At 38.9% G+C, this 20,297-nt stretch overlaps 1 protein-coding gene across 9 annotated transcripts in view; it reads left to right on the top strand.

Annotated features, from left to right (window-relative positions):
• The window catches only part of THRB (thyroid hormone receptor beta), a 175,545-nt gene that overhangs the window by 80,289 nt on the left and 74,959 nt on the right, over positions 1–20,297 (top strand). The window contains exon 1 of one of the 9 annotated variants that reach the window (XM_026057266.1): positions 8,071–8,091. The exons of the other annotated variants lie outside the window; for them this stretch is intronic. The gene's annotated coding sequence lies outside the window, so the exon portion shown is untranslated. Of the gene's footprint in view, positions 1–8,070; positions 8,092–20,297 lie in introns of those variants that run through there. 9 annotated transcript variants of the gene reach the window in all.

Raw genomic sequence — 20,297 nt, 5'->3', positions numbered from 1 at the left:
CTCTCTCTCCCTCTCTCTCTCCTTTCCAGTGCTAACCCTGTACTCATCCAGTCCTTTCCTCCTCTCTGGTCTGGCTCTTGTTCCTCCTGCTTGGAAAATCCAGCTGGTTTTCCAACACATGGGTGCACCCCTGGGAACATGGGTAAGGCTGACTGCTGTTCCTGGCTGCAGCACCTGAACTGCGTCCCAGGCTGCAGCACTAGGAGCACCAGCTCCAGGGAAAGCAGCTCCAGTTCATCTTCTGTGGTGAGGCTGATGCCCCACAGGCTGGGCAGCCCTGGGGTGGAGGGACTGTGCTCAGTGAGAACAGGCTTCTTGGAGGCCTTAAACTTGCTGTTTAGCACGTCTGATTAAGACTGTGAAGGTTTGACATGTCCCCAGATATGAACAGGTTTTACCTGGCCTGGCAAAAGGCACTTTCCTGACCAAAAAGCATCTTTTCCCTGTTAAAAAACAGAAGGATATTTGAACTTCTTAAAGGAGAGGCTGCCATGTGTTATTTTCTCACTGTAAAACAAGGACTTTATTTCCTGGCCATTATCTTGGAAACCCTTGAACAGTTTGGGTTCATGTACAAAAAAAATAAAATAGCCTGAGGCACATATCCAACATGGAAGGTTTCAGCCCAAACAATTAGTCTGGCAAAATTATAAGCAAGTGGAAACTGGATCCTATGGGAAGTTTTGGATAACCCTTATTAAGATGCTGTGTTACAGCTCCCACCTATGTGTACTGAATTTGCAAGAAAACCTTCTTTTAGACGTGGATGAAAATTGCACACACACTTAGCTGGTGCACTCTGCTGAAGTGCATGTCACTTAATTAAATATTTCACTTAGGTGCATAAGAATCACTCTATATGACTGCAGCTAATTGCATATGTTGTTAAACTTGTTAATTGCTTATCAACTAATTGCCTAGCTTGAATTTTATAACAGTAAACTGAGAACCAAATGCTCAGTGTCCTCTATAACTATTACTACTAGACATATTAGCATAATTAGAAAATTTTTGTCCATCCTCAAAGATGTACAGTAAATTTTTTAGATAAAAGGTCACTAATTGAAATGTTGTATTGCAATTAATGATTCAGGAAAGCCTTCAGTCTTCRTTCTTCTAATACCTGATTTTGGTTACTTCCATATTGCTCCAGCTTATTTATTTTGATGGGCTCACGTTGTACCATCATGCTGAGTCTGATGTTCAGCCTTTCTGGGTCAGAAAGGCTGAAACTTCCTGGAGAAATAGGGAGTAGGTGAGAAGGAGGGTGTTGTGCAGAGATCAGTGATCTTGATTTTCAGAGGAACTGTTTGCAGGAATGCCTTAGGCTCGGAGGAATGCTTATCTCAGGAGATCGCTATAGCTGCACTCTGGGATGTGTACCTGTTTATGGGAAGAGCCTTCTCACTATGTCATAGCAAGAGCTGTAAAAATTTGGGTGGACTAACTGAACCCAGAGAATCATTGCACAGCATTAAACAATTTAATTTGTGAGTTAGAGTCCAGGGATCTCTTCTGCTTAGTCCCTTGGTAGGCCTGGTAGATAGTTGTTGGGGAAGGAATTAAAGAAAAAAAATAAGCAAAGCATTTTGAAATTCAATGTCTGTGCATGGCACATACGATCAAAGTGTGCTGGAAACCTTTTGCAAGAGAACAGATGTGCAGTTAGAATAGTGATTTGTTGTTTGGACAGTTTCTTGAARGGACTTGTAGGGAAGAAGAAAGATGGTTCACTGAACCTTGAGATGATCAATGATCACTACGAGAATGATGGTTACTTTTCTGGTTTTACTCACTGTCCTGGTACACGATCTTTCTGGTTTGGCCCAGTTTTTCCTCCTCTGCCAGTCTTCTCAAGGTGGGCAGAGCTCAAGACCATTTTGCCTTACTACAATGGCACCATGCATTGTGGTCAGTCTTAGAGTAAGAAGAAATGCTGGGAGAAGGAACAAGAAGGAGATGGTGGTGGGGAGGAGAGGAGGGAGAGTACAGTGGTAGAGGGAAACAGAAAAGATTGTACATTAGGGGGAAAAGCTGGTTCTCATGTGGATTGAGATCTGCACTATATGTGCTGATGTGCTGATCATGGTGATCATGGTCAGTGACCTCATCCATGTGCAGGTCTGGATATTGCAGTGGTGAAGGTTTGCCAACAAAAGACTGACTCTGGAGGAAAGTGAAGGCTTACTWTTTTTGGCAGAGAATCTGTGCTCCTTGTGGAGTCACTTGGAGACTTGTGAAGATCATGAATCTTACAGTCTTTTCCCTTACAGAGCTTTAAACGTGGATGGCAGATGGAGTAAGTTTATCCTGTAGTTATTTCATTCCCTAGCTAAGCCTGCTTTCTATTTGTGCCTGGGTGAGCTCATTCATTTGCATTCCCATATTTCTCTCTCTCTTTCTTTCTTTCTTTCCTTCTTTCTTCTTTTTTTTTTTTTTGGTCCAGATTGTCTTTTATTATAGACCCTCCCCCAAATCCAATATCAGACTTTTAAATCTGTTTAGACACAGAGACAGTAGTGATAATACCTCTTTCACATGCAGGCTAATCCATGTTCCCGTAGAAGGCATCGTRACAGTCTAGATCAGAGATTTCAGTCAAAGCTTAAATGTCTGTCTCTGCAGGTGCTCTCAGCCCTATGTAGGGCTGTCTAGACATCTTAGGACTTGATGACTAGCTCAGCCCTCCATACAGGGAAAGATGTGCTAACGGGAACCAAACGGATTGCTTTTTCTTGGCAGTATTATTCAGCCCTGCTCAGAATGTGCCAAGGCCTCATAAAATCTTAAGCTTGTTCTTAGCATAGTTCTGGGATGGCAGTGGTTGTTATTTTTGTTTAGAATTACTGATTTTAAGTTCCTTTAATAGTCTTCCTTATAACATTCCTTGTTAGAGCTTATTGTAGTTACTCATGAAACTTTCACGTAATATCCACAGTTCTGCAGTAAAGGTAGAACCGTAGATCCCTATAGATAGAGCATTTTCCCACAAATTCTTTACCCCATCTGTTTTCAAATTAGATGATGATGGTGGAAGGAGAAAGAATAGCACAATAAAACTCTTCTGTTGCATTACTTATGATTCTCGTTGCGGGGGTACAAGTCTTTAGTCAATTAAATCCCCCCCCCCCCGAGTTCTTAAATGTCTTTGTGCTGTTACATGTATCTGGTGTCATTTTATCAGCTAAAATAACTAGACAGGTTTTGCATAATTTTTAGATATATACTAGATAAGCAAATAATAACAGAAAACATGAAAGTATTGTTCAAATTAAGAATTAAAAGTTGATGTAAMCTGGATTTGAGCCACATGAGTCTTCATAATTTAGATCATGCAGTGGGGAAAATAACGGAAAGGAAACCCAAGTATATTTTTAAGTACCTTCCAGATACTACACCCAATTGCTTTGGATAGATCAGAATATTATCTAAAATTTTGTATTTCTTTTTGTGATCATCCTTTTCATTATTACTGAGGCAGTCAGGATAATATACAATCTGTGAGCTGTCATTTTTCCTGCTAGCTGTAAAAAAGTTATTCTGGTAATTTGTTCTGGAGCAGGTGAGTGTGACTGTTCTTATTGTAGTCCTATTTTTCATTTCAAATAGAGATATTAATCTGGCAAGCTGTACTTGATTTGTGTTTCAAAAAAAAAAAAAAAAAAAGGGGGCCGGTAGGATATCTGTAGCCCAAATAGCAATAAAAGATATTAGCTTCTTTAATAACAAGTCATCCCTTCTTCTCAGTGTGGTTAATTCCACTACTTTTTTTTTCCTTTTCAACTCCATTGAGGGTTGGTATCCTGAGAAGACCTCCCTTCCTAGCACGTTGTATCTGACCTCCCAACAGTAGTACTTGTTTACCTAGAGGGATAATTGTTTTCTGGAAAGCATCCAGCTGATAACTTACTTTTTCATTAGACCCCTTTTCCTATTAGTTATCTCCTGTCAGTTGATCTGTGTCATTTGATAAAACTAATTAGGTAATAAAAGACTGTTCCTGAACTCCTCCCTTAAATTTTGGCATGGTGAAATGTACTTCTTGGCACGTTGGTCTTCCCTCATAAAGACGCCTTCAGTTGACAAACAACATTAATCCAAAAAAAAAAAAACAACAAGCCAGTTCATGCATCCTCTCTTGATATATCCCTTTGCCAGAACAAAATAGTTCCTAGCAAATTATTTGTACCAAAGATAGTGACATAACACTGGCTCTGTTTTAGAGTTTTGCAAATGTTTGCAGAGCATCTCAGGAGGCCAGACTAAAAATACTCAATGAAACCATTCAGCATTCTACTAAAAGCATTTTGTTTCCTAGGACTTTGCTCCCTCCAGAAAATAACCTCCCACAGTTGCATTACATTTATTAGAAAGTGATGCTGCTATAAGGTAGGAGCATCACATTTTATATTTTATATAAAAATTTAACTTAATTTTCAGGTTTCTTCTTTAGACTATGTACTTGTTTTGGTAAAAAGGAAGGAAAGTGTATTACTAACTTCTGTCTAAAATACACTTGTCCCATGAGTAAGAGGCTAATCAGATTTTCCTTCATAAAAGTTTTTGGTTTGAGAGTTTGAGGTGTCATGGTATACAACATTTCAATAGATAACAAAGAGTTGCCATATTGCCAATGGCCTCTGCTAAATCCTAGTGAGCTTGAAATTGCGTGAGGACCCTGCTGGAATTTCTTCTTGATTGTTTCATGTGTGCAGCTCAGGAAAAGGATGGTCTGAAAGCTTGTAAGATATTCTTGTTCACCTCAACTGATTCTCAGAAAATCAGGCTAATTGTGGCACGGTACTGGTGTTGGCTTCCAATGTTCTGCTAAGATGTGGGCTCCATAAACATTAGTTTGTTTGTGGTGCTCCTGTGGAGGAGAATTATGTCCAGGTCCACAAGGGTCCAAACACGCAGCTCTTTTGAGATTTTCTGAATTTTTTGGGAGACTGTTGTCCAGGTTTCAAATATTTTAGAAACTTAGGGATCAGTTTACACAGGATGCCCAAAGATGGGCATCTAGCACCTTCCAAGGTACCCCAGTGTATTCAAGATAACCACATGTCCTGGCTGATGGTACACATGACCTACCAAGACTCACACAGGGGCCAGAGCAGCAGGTGGAGGCAAGGCAGGATACCTGAGGTCGTGTGTGGACAACAACTCAACCCCTTACCTGGTCTTGCTTCCTTTCTCAGCATGATTTCAGCTTGGAGCAAATGCACTGAAGCTGGTAAAGTAAGATTGACAGAAGGATCTTGTCAGAATCTGATCTGTATTTTACACTCAGAAGTGTCATTGCTCTTAAAACAGTGGCTTCGACGTGTTCATTATTCAGTGATAAATGCGCTAGCATTTTGGTTAGGACTGAAGAAAAGTTTTGATATTAGTTGCATTTTTACTGTGTGCTACACTCACTTCCATGTCAGAATCACATACCATGAGGGATGTTCAGTATCTTTTCTGCTTGCAGAAATTTGGAGTATTACATCTTCAGGGAAGCAAATGCCACAAAGTAGCAACATAGGAAATTTTAAAATCAGTGGTATGATAAACTCAGTACCACAGCATATTTATAGGTGAATCGTGATAAATTATGGGAAAGACAGTCAGATGCAATTATAGCGATAAGAAGTGAATATTTAAAAAAAAATGAAGTTTATACTTTAGTTTGTCCTAATTAGGTTTGGAAAAAGTTTTAACTTGTTTTCTGCCCCTGGATATTTTCTTGTATCTGCTCTAGATGCAATTACAGCAAAGTCTGTTTCAGGTACATTTAGCTTGGATGCGTAAAATGGTTATTATCCCATGAAGCTGCTGCTCTTCCTATCAGGAACACTCCTGAGCTGTTGTATTTTATAGTTTACTGTATTGATGTAAGCTCAAACTTTGGACTATTTTGACTAATGTACCTTCTGTCTCAAGAGCAGATTTCATTTTGCATTTTTAGTATTAAATGTAAAAATTTTCAAAGCAAGTGCCTGTTACCACTGCTAATGAATTGAAACCACGGACTAGTCTGCCATCATGTCTAATCTGATAATTTCTTCCTAGTCCAAAGAAGCTGTGGAAATCCAGGCAACCAAGCCTCTTCATCCTGTGTGACTTCATTTAATATACAGTTCATTTGCACTTCGGGTACTTATGCAGCCTTCCTGGGTGAAATTCAGTGCCCTGAAAAGACCCTGTAAAAGGCTCGTTCAGATTGTTCAAGCGCTTTGTAAGTGGTGTATCAGTGAATTATCTTGCATGGCATGAACTGTGTCTTACTGTGAAGAATTTCTCCAGGATTATAAATTTGCTAAGGGATAGCGTTGAGAGTCTCTGTATTTATAGGCATACCTGTAGCGCGTGGCAGTGTGACATCCAATGCCTCCACCAAGAGTGGAGCCAGAATCGCTCCCCTGGCTGGGCTGCGAGCTGCCTGCCCGTGGGGGGAGCGAGGAGGTGCAGCAGTGCCGGAGAGGTGCTCCTGCCAGCCAGGATATGGGCTGTTTCTGGCCTGAAACCAAAACAAGGGCACAGATAGGGAGCAGAGGAGGCTACAGCCTGGTTTTGAATGGAGTTGCTGTTGGTTTCTCTGCCTCAGCTCAAAGTTTAGCTGTGGCCTAAAAGCTCTGCAGTGATTTCAGTGTCTAGTCCACGGCAAGGGAGCAAGTCTGTGCAGCTTTTACAACTGATTATCCTGGAGTCCTGTCCTAGGTCAGGCAAAAATACACAAAGAGGTGCAGTGTAGGAGCCCTGCTGTGGATATCGCACCAGGAGACAGCATAGCATTTCTGCTGCTTTTTTGTCTGGGCAGRACAAGAGAGCTCCCCTACCTGCGGCCAGTTTGTGCTGCTGATAGAGTTACAGCTGATTAGATGAGCAAACCTCTTCGTGCTGAGGAAGCTGACATATGAAGGCAGTGCCCTTCAATAAAATGTGTCCTTTTAATTGCATATTAAAACCATGCTATTAATGTATTGTGATTCAAACCATTAACATCCATATTTTCTCTCCAGTCTTTTATATCATATAAGGTCCACAAACACTATCTATATTCATAAATAGGAGTGCATAGCTGTAGGTGTTATTAGTGAACAAGGACAGCTGCTTCCTTCTTAGCTAGCAGCCTTGCAGCTTCTTCTCACAATTTCACAAGGTGTCCCTTACACAGTGTGTAAGCAGTTGCAGTGGCTTCTGTAGGGTTTCTTCTGCAGTAAGGATTGCTGTTGTGCCATAAGATTCTTTCAAAGTAAGACCAAAATGTGCTTAGGTAAGGTAATTATTGTAATTTTTTCTGAATGAACAACTCGGAGAAATGCCTAAACCTGTTAGGAAGCTTTGCAGGGAAAAAAATGACTGATTTCACTCTTGTGCTAATGTAAGCTTTGCTGACAGTTCAGCAGTGGATGACATTTTACAGTGCTTTCATCTGATGCTAAAAAAAAGCTTTCTGATGTATGTCAAAGTTACATAGAATATAAATAACAGCTAAGATTAAACATACCTTTTGCAAAGAAAAATTAAAATTGGAAGGACAAATACTAAATCAAGGTGAGAATGAGTTATTTGTAACAGTGACTTTTCTTACATGCAAAATTTAAGATAGAAGGGGAAAAGGGATAAAAGCTAAATAATAGCTAGCACTAGTAAACAACATTTGTTTTATGGCCCTTTGAAGAAAGGGGCATAGGAACTTTAGTGAATTCTGTAAGATCCATAAGAGGAAGGGATGGTCATGCTTGGTTTACAGATACTGCAGCTGAAGCAAACTTAAGTAACTGTCCATGAGAGAGCCGAAATGAAATCTGACTCAGGTATTCCTGGTCTCTAGCCTTGTTCTCAGACTGCTGAACTGTCAGTGCAGACTGAGACCAAAGTATCAGGGAGGTCATAAAGTTCTCAAATTTTAACTCTTTTAGCAACATTGATTCTTTATTTGTAACAGGCATCATTTGTACCACAGATGCATGGAAATGGTTTTAACATGTTTTCTTCCAAAAATAATTTATTTTTAGAAACTGCAGAGTTTTTCCCTGTTCCTACCATTTCCTGTGGTTTTACTCTGGGGCGTGATACATTAAGAAGGCTACTTGTGTGATTAAGGTATGAGAACAGAAATGGTGAATCGTGGGTTTTAATTTCAGCTCTGGGTTTACAGATAGAAGTCAGTATGTGAGGATCAGTCCTGCAGATATATGAAGAACTCTTTTTGTGTTAATTTCCTCTTCTGTAAAAGAACATTTATCATATTAGAAATATGTAAAAGTGAGGTTATGTTGAGGTTTGTAAAGCACTGTGGGATCCTGTGTGAAGGGGTCCATAAAAGTGACGTTAAATCAGTGAGAATGTAGGAATGGTGCCTTCACCTATAGTAACCAGCGAGAGAATTAAGCTAAACAGGAACAAGCCATTCTGGAATGAGTGTTGACACATGGAGTTAATTGAGAACAATTAAGCCTGTGTGTAGACAAGATCTACATAGCTCATTTGAACTGAGTGGTATTATGTGAGTAAGGAGTGCAGTATTAGGTCCATTGTTTATAGATTTACCTAATGCTTTAAACTATTTGGATGAATGGTGTTACACGAATGTAAGTCATAATTATTATTTAATTATGACCACATGTTTACTTTGAACTTAGTCCTATACATAATGTATAGAAGAGCCAGGATAGTATTGCAGCTTCACTGTGTAAGCTACTGTTTGCCAAGCAGCATTTCGCTAATGGTTCTCTTTTCATATGTTGAAAATGTCTCTCTAAAACCATGAAGTGGCACAGGTTATGATGTGTAATAGGCAAATAGCTTTAAATAAAAGTACCTTCAGCTAGAACATTTTGAAGCGGATGTATCTGCTAACTGATTAGAATTAATACTATTAGATGTGTTTGTACATAATTTCAAAACATCTGAGATGCCAGTGTTTCATTCTGGTAATATGCAGAGCACAGAAAGCAAATCTCATAGTATGATTCTTGGGACCAGGAGTGCTACAGAATTTCTATAATTCATGTGTTGAAACTTGCATTTACATTTAAAGGTTTAAAATGTTATAAAATTTCAGACTCTTTAATCTATTTTTTTCACTTCTAACCAAAATGAAGTTATTCCTTCTTTAACTACATGTTTTGAGATTTTCCTTTGCTCAGATTTTCTATTTCAGATACTGTGGAAAGCTTGCAGATAAGTTTGTGGGTGGCTAAAGATATAAGCAGGGAAAATGGCTTAGTGGGGTTTTTATGTTTTTATTTTTTTAAGGAACATGATAAGAAATATGATTTTGAAGGGTGTAGAGTATATCCTTAGGTTGCAAGAGATGGGATCCTATTCTATGCTTTTTACTAAGTTAATGCTTTTTTTTTAAACAACTAGAGAGAATGGAGAATTGTAGCATGTTCTTTTAGAATGCTTTTAGTGCTTTGAATTGAGATATCTCAGTCTCTTCATGCCTGATATTTTATAGTGACTGTCAGTATGTGAAATAGACCCCTTTTAAGCACAGAAAGAATAAATGGGCTTGCATGAGGGACAACCTGGCTGTTTCAAGACATAAGAGAGTCTTTCCTTTAGTCAGTCATTTCTTCCTTCCTAAATCCTGTACCGTGACTGCAGCTCACATTTTTCCCATTGTTTAAGGCTGTTGTTTTACTCTGCAGACCAAGCTACCCCCTGCCTGTAGGTAGGCTGCTTTGGGAACCCTGCTCACCAGCATGTAGAAGGCCTATGAGTCTCCTAGCTGTGTCAGGCTTGAGGTAACTTGACACTTACTACACATGCTCATCAAAAAAGCATGCGTTTCTTCTGTGTTTCAGGCTTTTTGTGTTTTGGTGGGCAGCATGGATTCAGGATTTTGTCCTGAATGCCCATTCATTTTGTGGGGAGATGACTTTTCCCATGCATTAAAAAAATTAAAATACTCGATCATTTAGAATAAATGCGTGTTTTCTGAGGGAAAAGGGGAGAGGTACTGACTCCTGTAGGAGAGAAAAAACTTTTTAAAAAGTCATAGGTGTTCAAGGTTTGCCTAGACTTTCTTTCACATGAAAAGACGTTCTGTTCTAGGTAACTATTTCTAGTTGAAAAAAAAATATTTTGGTAGAGGTACTTCACGTTTTATTTGAAAAGGTTTYTGAAAGGAAGTTTGGTTATAAGAAACCATCTCACCCCTTTAATTTATTATTTTGATGTAGAAATGAAGGTAAAAATAATTTGTGACTGCAGTTTCCCTGTGAGGGCTTGAGTTGCTAACCAAGGCTTAAGCATTCCTCTGCCATACTCTGTGTTTTTCCAGCTCTGCCATATGACTGAATGTTTGAATACTGTAGTGTCAACAGCTCCTTGTATTTTCACTTGATACAGTTGAGCAAAAGCTTTGACATTCAGCTGAAATATTTGAGGAGCCATTACCAACATAATTCTGCTTCTTAAGTAAATCTCATCTTGGTGCTTGAAATCTAAATGGATTAATATTTTTAATGTCTTGTTTACAATGCTGCCTATGAAAGCCTGTATTTGTCTACTTGCCAGCCTTCCTTCTTGGCCAGAAACCATTCTGGCTTGAATCTCCAAGCTGGGCTTCCATCCATTTTCCTTGAGTCTCGCTGGTTCCCTCCCYTTTCTTCAGGGGTTCTCTGGAAGATTGTCAGAAGGGCTTTAATTTTTTGAGCAAGTCAGATTTTTTTTTGACTCCCAAATATTTCTACCCTGGCCCTGAATTTCACAGTTTGCCAACTGACCACAGACAACTTGCCCTGGTGTTGTTACAAGAAACACATCTTTTTTCAGGTTTTGATGAAAACAAACATAAAAACAAACTAGTGTTAACTTTGCCAGTGGACAGAAAAAAAAAAGCTTAAAAAAAATAAGTTTGCACTGCGTTTGTCTTGACGTGGTGCTAAGCAGCCCTGATGCAGTAAGGGTGAGGTAGCAGATATCTCATAATATGGTTTATAGATTATATTATACTGCAGTATTTTGCAAGCAGAGCCATGCTAGCTGGGGCTGCAAAAATAAATAAGTAAATTAATAATGACCTCTAGGTACTGTTGCTGTACCAGCAGATTCCCGGGGATAGATACAGCAGTGCCATCAGATGGGCAGCTCTTGGGAGCTGGGGAGGAAAGGTAGCTACACTAAGGAAAAACCTTCTGACAGCAGACTCTGCAGTCTGATAGCGCTGCCTTGGATAAAGTTACTGAGAGTCTTCAAGGGTAGACAAGCCTGTAAATGAGAATCAGGAAACTTGCTGAGCACTATGTAAGCCAAAATGCTAAAGCAAAAAGAGAGTGAGTTGTTAGAAAGTAGAAAAGAGGGGTGTGTGATATCAGATCACATTACAGTGCAATTATGCATCCGTAGGTATGGTGAACCCTCACTTCTGAGCAGGCCAGCAAATCCTCGCTAGTGGTTATTTTGATATGTGATACTCCGGTGCTAATCTGAGAAGTCAACTGCAAAACCAAAAAAAAAACAGCAACAGCAACAGCCTTYAGCTGACTCGGGAGCATTTGGCAGTGTCCGCCGCCTTCTTAGAAATGGAGAGTGGATATGTGCTAGCCCAGTGACAGGATGAATGGTTCGTGTGAGCGCTAGCAGGGACCTTCCCACCATCTCCTGAGTTTGGTACATACGGAGGGAAGAGATGGTGTGTCCTTGCAGGAATCCTGAGACCTCTAATGAAGCAGCCCCCTAACAGCAGCTAAAAATCCTCCTTGAAGGGAGGCCTGGAAGGAGATTTGCTGCCCGGTCTGGTGTGCGAGTGGGTGCCGTGGGGCTGCCCCAGCAGCCAGGGGTGATGCCGGGTCCCTGCCATGCCCGTCGCCCCCCGCCCCGGCGTGCGCAGGAGCCCCACTACCGAGGCGCAGCTCCCCTGCCCCGTGACATCCGCACATCCCCTCCCTCGTGAGACAAATAACCGGCCTCTTTGAGCCTCCCTTGGCGTGTGTTCACCTGGAGATCTGATGTGTGGGTGGGAGGAGATAGCCGAAAGCCCCTCGCTGCTCTCCCTGAGGGACTGCAGGCAAGGGACAGCCTTGTCTTAGGAGCGAGTGAGTGAATGTATGCTTGCGTGCATATAAGATGCTGATTTCTAAAGAGGTTTTAATTTGTGATTCTTAACCTCCCGTTGCTTTTTCAAAACATGGCATTACTCATAATGGAATGGATTGACAAGCTGAAATGATCTAGACAAACATTCATTACAGATATAGAAGTTTTTTGTGTCCTTAATGTTTTATAGTCTAGCACATCTGGCATTTAAAAATTATAATAGCACTATAGAGGTGTAAAGAGCAATGATAAGAGAAAGGGAAATTTGGATTTAATCTGTGAAACAGCCAAGTGTTTAGCCACCCTTTATAAATTATTAATCTTTTCTCTGCTGTTCAGAAATTATTTGGAGTCGTGCATTCTCAGCATTTAAAAAAAAATCGTCTTGCCTTTTTTCAGATGTCAGAATTATAAGACTAATGTGCAAACACGAGTGTGTTAGTCAGGAAATATGCCAGTGGAGGTGGCTGCATGAGTGAGTCTGTAGGTAAACAGAAATAAAGTTAATTGGCAGTTTTCTTGTACGGCTGGGTAGCTGAAGTCCTTCTCACTGAAAGAAATTTTCTTTTCCCGTTCTCCTTCAACGTTCTCTTGGAAGGATTGTCTCAAGGGAAATGAGTGAGTCAGAAAATATGCCAAGTTCATGTCACGGCTGTTTCGGCATTTCTTTCTCTTGGTGGCCTCCAGGAGCTTTATTGGCAAGTGTTTTTAAAGGAAATGTTGGCACAGGAAGGCCTTATTGTTTATGTCATGAAAGTCTCTTGGCGTCTTCTGCCTTGTTATTTTCTCCCTTAAATGGGGAAATTAGGAGTGGGAGGGGGGGACTGAGAAAGGAGAAGACGAAAGAAAAAGAGTATTAACTGCCAGCCTGTGGAGGGTTGCTACCAAAACTGTCCTCTCTTCACAAGAATGTATCTTGGTGAGTACTTTCTCTTCTTTTTCTCTGTTGCTGTTTTGCAGGCTCTGTTTCAGCCAATGAACTGATATCTAAATGTACGTTTCCTCTTCAGGCTTTTCAAGATGTGGTATTTAGAAAGCTTTTTCAAAGACAAAGGCCAATGGTTTTCTGGTGGGCTTTCCTCTGCCAGCACAAGAGCAGGTCAGGCAGAGACAGGCAGATGCGCAGCTGAGCTGGAGTCAGAGCATTGCCTCCTCCTCGCACTCAGAGCAAAGTCCGGTGATGGGTCACCAAGGATGTTTTGCTAAATTCTTTGCACTTCTGTGCAAGTTTTGCATACAAAATGTGGTGTGATTCACAGAAAAAATTTTGAAACTTCTGTGAAATAGATTTGGTGGGTATGGACAGGAACAATAGCGAGAAGCTGACAGGGTCTGAAATGCTGCCTGTTGAATACCAAAGCTAAAAGCAAAATCATTCATTTAAATGTATACGCATTCTTAAAACAGAACCCCCCCCCCACAATATTTATTCATATGCACTTAGACAATTTTGGCATAACATAAAAGCACACAAAAAAAGACTAATGTCCAGTGCAGCAATAAAAGTTACTATAATCTGTTATCTTCAAATTAGGTAAGAACGTTGTGTAGTCTCTGAAGATGCTATTAAAGACAAATGTTAACATTTCAAAGAATGTATTAATATTTAACATTTTGTGATTTGGAAAGTGAAAAATTAACTTTGCGCTTGTGATATGTCATGCCAAAAAGTCTGTTTCCATCCCAGGTTTATTTTTATCTGTGATATTGCCTCTCTGATTTTTACTTGTGGTGCTCAAAGATTTAGAATGAGAAATTCTTCCCATTTAACACTATGAAGATATGTCTTGAGGTACCAAAAGAACAAAACCCAATTTCTTCTGGATTTGTTAGCAGCAACAAAAAAATTTAAGGCAAACGCTTATTTTTGTGAGCTGAATATAGAAAAACTGACATCTAAGCTACATTTTTTTGTACCCAGTTAAACTAAGGATTGTCTGCTGTGGGATTAAATATCTATTTCAAGATTGTGATGCAGTTTTTGTGATGTCTCTTCAAACACTAAGTATTTGTTGGTACATAATACGTCTTTTTATTGTGGCATCTTACATGCATTTTGGTGATGCTTTTTTGGAATGTTCGTTTTCAAAGGAAAAAGAGACGAATACTCTTGGCTCTTAAAACCTACATTGTTTCATTTTTCAACTCATTCATGTGTTTTTGTTTTCTGTCCTACCTATTTGTGGGCCTATGCAAAACTCTGTAGTGTTTAATAGTTCGATTTGTGGAAGCTTTTCCCTCACCTCCCCCTCCCTTCCATTTTTGCACTTTGATCTGTTCAGATCTTGTCTTTGCTTTCTTTAAAGATAGATAGATAGATAGATATAGATATATAAAATAAAATGAAGCAGATTATTTTAGAATAAAAGTTCTTGTGTTACATGCATCTCTAGACCTGAATATTCTTAGAGCTTGTTATTTTTTCAGATTTGGGATCTTGTTCAGACTGTTATAGGAAAAGTAAATGGCCGGCAGTATTAGAATTCAGGGAACTAGAACCTGGATTATGTTTGCAAAACATCTCTAGGAACAGTGGCTATGGCTCTTATATCCCTGCCCTCAAATATTTTTACCAAGATTGATCCAAAGGAATTGTTTTATAAAATTATAACTATAAAAAAAAGTCTGGGAAAATTACCCCTTCCTGTAAGCACTAGCTCATTTATTTGTAATTTCTTTAGATGAATGGGAATCTGTAGCTATATAGTCACTTTTAAAAGGACTTTCTAATTAGGTATCATAGAATAAAACATAAGATTTTCCCATTTTTCTGTTTATCTATGCATATGTCTATAGCTATGAAAATATTTGAATAGTCATAAGCATCTCGAAAGATCAGCACAGTAATATTTATTGGAATAGTACTACAATTTTTTTTCTGGGTTAGGATCATATGCCTTTCTCTGTTCTAGCTGTGAGAAGCCTTTGTGTTTTATTTTTTGTATCTCATTTCATAACATGAGAAACACCAAACCATAAATCAGGGTGTGAATAACTGTACTTTGGCCTTTGTCTACTATTCTGTTTACCAGTCAGCCAAAATTCTTCAGACGTTACAATAAAAACACAATATTAAATCATCAAACTATACCTACAGCTCCAGCGTCAAATACAGCATGACAACATTGTTTCATTACTATGTGGGAGCACGAAGAGAAATACATTAGAGCTCTGTAAATAGAGCTGGTTAGAAGTGTTACAATGACATTTTAAATGGAAAATTACAATTTTCTAAGCATGAAGAATTCAATTCAAACCATTCTGAGTTGGATAAACCCTTGCTAAATCCAAGGAATATTTTCCAGATGACCCTGGTCTCATCCCTACCAAACAGCTCCATAGTTCGGTGCTTGGACGCGCTCTCCGCCTGCCCCAGTGCTGTGGGAGGCAGCAGCCGAGGAGAGTTTTTAAGACTTCTGTGGCCCCATCAAATTGTGCTACCCAACATACACAAGATAGAGGGGAGAGGGAGGGAAGGTGAGAGTGGAGTGACCTACTGCCACTCTGAGAGACCTTATTTCCTTGGGAAACTGCATCGAAAATATCMTTCTCCTCTGTCCCCCAGAGCTTTGAAATCCCTTATGTGCTTGGAAGCCTTTGTTTCAGGCTCCTTGGTTGATATTAGGATTGTTTGCTTCCTTTGTAGTGAAGTCTAAGAAAGCTACCTTCATCATTTCAAGAGCTTTCTCCCCTTTTCCCCCCGCATTCATTTTTATTGCATTGGAGAAGGAAGTAAAGAAAAAATGTGCACAGGTAATAATGGTCCTGTAAAAATTTTTGCCATAATTCATAACTGTTCATTCTCTGACAGCCAGAAAATCCACTGTTTCATGTGTGTAAAGAGCTGATCAGAATGATGAATGTTTTCAAATCACAGTTACAGTTTAGCACTGCAGGGTGGAAGGACTGGGAACAGCAAACAGATCAGAAGTTAGGACTGTGTTTTGGATCATGCAGGCTGAACAGCATGGCTGAACAGGGAGAAGTCAAACCTCACAAGTCAACTTCGATTTTCTGAAGGAGGCAATGATTTTGTGAAAAAATGTGATCCAGTTACTATAACCTACTTGGTTTTCCAAAGTTTTCAGTAGGATTCTTTCCTGGAGGCTCATGAAGAATTGAAGTTGCTATGGTATGAAAGGGAAGCTCCTCTCGTGAATTAGTAAGTGGTTAAAAGTTGGAAAACAATGGGAAATAAATGGTCAAGTTTTACAATGAAGGGAAGTCACCAATGGAGTCCCAGAGGCATCTGTCCAAGAGTCTGGCTTGCTCAGCGTATGGAAAAGGGGGTTAAAATTGAGGTGATAAAGCCTGCTGACAATACTAAATTATTGGGAGTGGTAAAAAGTCAACTAGGAAGAGTTGCAGAAGGATCTCACAATACTGAGTGTGACTGAGTAATAAAATGGCAGAAGAAATTCAGTGACAATAAATGTTAAGGTTTTTACATGGAGGAGAATTACAGTGATGATGGACTAGCAAGCACTCAGGAAAAAAGATGCTAGTGTTGAATAGATGGTTTTATAAAGATAACAGCTGCATGCCCGTGAGAGGTCAAAAACAAACACTGGGAATTTATAGGAAGGGAATAGAGAAAAAAGCCAGAAGATATCACATTTTCTATGTCTCACTCTATCACTGACTGTATTCAAGTGATGGGATTTTTGTCTGTTCTGACCTGCGGGATCTTTATGTCTGTAATGTTGGAGCATATGGAACAGCTTTCAGTAAAGCAGCCTCTGGTAAAGGTGCTTAGGAAAACAAAAAATTTTGCCCTCCTTAACTAGATGCATCTTGCTCTGGCATGATCTAGAACCCCTGTGATAGTGAAGATCAGATGAAATAGACTCTGAATTTCTTTTTGTGCTTTTATTGTTGCGATATTAATGTCTATCAATATTTTAACACTTTGATGGAAGGTTCTAGCAGCTAATCTTATTGGTAATTAAGAAAGAAAAATATATCTGAAAAATATAAACAATGTCTGAAACCTCATGCTGGAAAGAATTACGAATGTGAATAGCTTTATGTAGAACAGAAGTCCTCCTTAGTAAATGAGGACAGTTCATCTGGGGAAAGTTAGCGTACTTTGCTGTAGCATGCGTGTCTTCCATTGTGTTTTTATTCCAGGACGTGCTGGTCTCAAAGGACTTTCTGAATGGGTGGATTCAGATGTATGTGCGCACAACTGTTATACTTATCAGATCCTGTATTTATTCCTGTAACTGAGCAATTTTACCCAGGAAAACCTGTGATTGTAGCCATTAAGTGCCAGTATCATGTCCATAAACATGTAAAATTAACTAAGTCGCCATAGATACTTTGCAGGTACAATAATTGCTCACATATTTACATACATCTCAGTTGTTCTCTTAGTTACAAACTTGCACATTAAGTGCAAGCAATGAAATGCATACTCCACTTAATTTTCACTTTTCCCTCTCCATCCATCTGAAGATTTCAGATGTTTTATAGAAGAAAAATATTCTAATCATGCCTTTATGAGGTGATCGGTCTCCGAATCATTTCATTTATAGTTGTATGTTGTTAAAAAAGCCCAATTTCTGACAAAAATTTTTGCAAAATTCTCTGTATCACAAAAGCTAGGGATTATGCTGACCAAACTGTACTTCATAATTCTGAAGYTGCATTCACATAACCTGAAAGATTATTATTGCTTCACTGATACAAAAAAGATAAGTTACGATAATGTTATTTTAATGTTCATTTAATAGTTATAGAAAGTAATTTTACAAATTACTTATATGCTCCAATTTAAATAGAAGAAGATTGGAGTTCATGAAAGATAGAATAATCTTTTGACTGATAATCAGTGTGTTTTTTCTTGGAAAAAGTATAAATGCTAAGATTGCCACTATAAAAATAGCTTGTGCATAATGAAAGATAATGTTATTTCTATTTTACTTTATTTCTCATTTTTCTCTCTGACGTTTTGAATGAAGTCTTAGTCTGTAGAACTAATATCATAGGTAAAACAGAAAGATAAACTTTGTCTTTAGGAGCTAGTTTCGTTACTTAATTGGGCATTACTCAGAGCAGATCCATTTTTAGCATGTTACATCTGCATACTGACCTTTTCTGTGCTGTGAATGAAAACTGGTGCTATGATATGCTCATTATTCCCATAAAATACATTTCAGACTTCATTTTGAATATATTCTTATGTGAGCAATAATGGTATCTAATTCATTACAATAATAAAAAGGTGGCATTTACCTTCTAGATAGCTGAAAAATTATCATTTCAAAGCTAAGTCTTACTTTCAGAAACACTGACTGCTTGCATCCTCCCTCTGACTTCAGTAGCTGTCAAAAAAGCGCAGAGCCTTTGAAAGTTGAATCATCTTATTCAATGTAGATCTAGGCATCAGGTTTAAAATAAGGGGGTGCCTAAGTGTTTTTGTTTGTATATATTGACTAAAGGGACACCACTAAAAATTCATTTGGAATAATGTCAGATATAAACTTGAGATAGAGTAGCTGTTCCAGATGAACAATACAAATAGGCACTTTGATTCCTCCATCAGTGTGATCTCAGCATTGTTTAATTTAAACCTGAAAGCCATATTCCAAAGGAAAGTATCCAGAATGGTTAATGTGTAGATGGCCCTTGGCAATGACTGAAAAACATGCACATCACTACATAGTTCTGCTGAGGTTCCAGGCGGAGTACTYGGTCCGGGTTTGGGCATGGTATTTTAAGAGAGATACTGAGCAATAGGAGAGAGTCTAGATGAAAATAAGAAGAAAAATTAAAGGCTTAGGAACCTTGAGCTTTGAGTAAAGGTTTAGTGAAGTGTAGCTGCTTAGTTTTGCAAAAAGGAGACTGGAAAAAACATGATAATAGTTTTCAAGAAGTGTACAGGAGGTAGCTCTGAAAGGGAGGGAAATTCAACATTCTTTGGATGAAACAAGACACCAAGAGTTTCATTTGCAACAAGAGAACTTGATATTGGGAAAAACGTTCTCACTGAAGGCAGAGGTGGGACACGCTTAGAGCAGGTGTGATCGTATGAAACAAGCATAACTGGGCCTGGATTTACAGGAGACGTACACCAACTAGCAATTCTCCTTTAGTCACGCTCAGTGAAGCCTACACTTTGTGTCATGCAAGACATGCTATACTCATCCCAGTAGGTATCCTACAGCATACCAGAATTTATATAAAACCCTAAAAGATGAAAACCCTTTCAAACTTTCCTGTCCTTCACTACTTCAGCCTGCCTCAAAACCATTTATCACAAACCCTGCTCACAAATCACAGAAGTTATAGTCGTATCCATCCTGCTAGTGTGTCCATGTGGACAAACTGAGTAAATCCACTGCCAGATTGGAGCTAATGCTTACATTGAGAAAATGAACTTCAGACTCATTGAAATACTGAGAGCCCACTGAAGCTGTAATTGTCTTTAATACAAAGCTTAAAGGTTGTTTCATTTGTATGTACAAATCTGTGAAAATGCATGCAAATTTTACTATTTCAGAGAGAATATTCAGTGTTTAACCTTCCGCTGTACTTTTTTGGAAGGAGAAGGAAAGCTTTCTGTCCTTCACACTTGAATGTTCATTCTGAATGACTTTTGCTGTACAATCTACCATGGCACCTCATTTAATTAGCACTTGCTGCTTTTCTTCTTCAAAAGAGAATTGTAATAGTGGCAGACTTTGTGTCTTAACTACCATGAGATGTAGATGGGAAAGACTTCTGTAACATTTATAGCTTATCAGCTTGCGGCAGTGTGGTTGCCCATGGTTCTTGCTGAACAGCGAATGATATAGTGCAGAGTATTGGCAAGATTAACAGACCCAGACTTTTTTAACAGCAGGCTGACTTGTAATAGCAATATAGAAAAGGAATAAGAGTGTTAGCACATACTCAGTAATGTAGCATTGTATTGAAATTAAACTCTTTTGCAACCAGCTGTAGAAATATGCAAAACCCAAAGGTTTATATTTGCAGATCAGAATTAATCCAAGTGATTAGGGATTGAGCATTGCTAAAACATTGAAGCCCTAAAGGGGGGGGAGTTCATCATTGACCTTATTTTGGGAAAGTATTCCCATTTGAGAAAAAGGAGCAGAATATACTTTTCTCCAAAAATGTTCCCAACTCTCTTGGAAACATCCAACGATATTATTTCTAACTTAGAGTCCTTGACAGTGCTTTTGTGGCATCTTTAACTTTCATCCTGGTTGAATGTAAAATATGTTTGGTTTTTGACAAAAATGATTATCGTATAA

Source organism: Apteryx rowi, unplaced genomic scaffold, assembly GCF_003343035.1.
Source record: "Apteryx rowi isolate R43461 unplaced genomic scaffold, aptRow1 scaffold_138, whole genome shotgun sequence".
Taxonomy (NCBI): Eukaryota; Metazoa; Chordata; class Aves; order Apterygiformes; family Apterygidae; genus Apteryx; species Apteryx rowi.
The sequence above is the reverse complement of the archived record's forward strand: the minus strand, read 5'-3'. Positions and strand labels throughout refer to the sequence as shown.